Here is a 1,436-nt window from a genome sequence, read left to right as displayed (position 1 = left end):
CTGTGATAAAGTACCTAATAAAAGCAAATTTTCAAAAGCAGAGGGTTTATTTTGGTTAACAGTTTTAGAGTAATGCCCATCATGGTGGGGCAATCAAGCTAGCAGGATCCTAAGGCAGCTCATCATTTATCATCCATCGTCAGGAAGCAAAGGGAGATGAATGTTGTTAGTGTTCAACTCCCATCCTATGCTGCTCAATTCAAATCTCTTGTCCATAGGTTGTTACACATTAATAGAGGTTTCTCAGCTTCAATTACCCTCATCAACACAATCCCTTATAGACATTATAAGCAGCTGGCCTCCCAATTAATGTTTCACTCTGTCAAACTGGCAGTATTAACTCCCATGATTTTAGTATTAGGGTAGATAGCAACAGAAGGCATACCGCATGATAAATATTTTACTAAGGGAAGAGCAACTTCTTGATTGCCCCAGGGATCTTTGTAGCTAGAGTTAAGTTTATTCTAATGTGCTACATATGAAGAAAACTAAAGTATAAACTTACAGGAGGCTGTTTTTTCTAAGGATATGACAAAACACTGCCTATGCAGAGACAGTTTGACTTAAAGCTGTCACTGATGAGCTGAGCAAAGGACATAAAAAAATGCCTTGAAACAACTTGCTCTTGCAGAGACACAACTGTTATGGCACCTTCTATCACTACCAACAATTGTTCAGCCTTGTGAGATAAGTAAAATTTTAAACAGTTATTTATATTTAAAGGTTTGAAAACTTCACTTTAAATTTTATCAGTTATTGATTTATTTGATTTTTCATACTTAATTCTTTCATATTACTGTTTACTACTCAGAAAATATATTCTTGAAATTCAATTTTCATTGGCTGCATTGTCCCTTGTGACCATAATATGAATAAGCTTTAAATAATAGCCAAAGCATTGAGCTATTTTAGATGTATAGTGAAAATACAAGCAAAGATTCTGAGTATATGATAAACTGATTATTATTGTCATTATTGTCAATAAAACTCATGATATCTCCTTCATATAACCTTTACTGTTAAATGTATACACATACAAACACATAAGCACACACACTCACGAACACACACACCCCTTACTGTGTCAATCCAGTATTATTTTTATGTTCATGAGTTTAAGAATCATCACCTGGGATGGGATAACCTATCAGTGCACATGACCATGAAGAAACCCGTTGTCTTTTATCAACAGCCATTGATCATCTGTAGTTTTTCCATGTAGATGTGAAGTATTAGGAGAAAGTAAGGAAGACATGGGAGGAGCTGAGGAAATTGTGTATGTGTGTGTGTGTGTGTGTGTGTGTGTGTGTGTGTGTGTGTGTGTAACAATAATAAAACATGACCATCCATTTCAGATTAAGAAAGAGAATGTTGCATGGGAGGGTTTGGGATTAGGAAATGAAAGAGGTTAATGATACAATGGTAATTTTAGTACA

This window comes from Mus pahari, chromosome 15, assembly GCF_900095145.1.
Source record: "Mus pahari chromosome 15, PAHARI_EIJ_v1.1, whole genome shotgun sequence".
Lineage (NCBI taxonomy): Eukaryota > Metazoa > Chordata > Mammalia > Rodentia > Muridae > Mus > Mus pahari.
Note: the sequence above shows the minus strand (reverse complement) of the source record.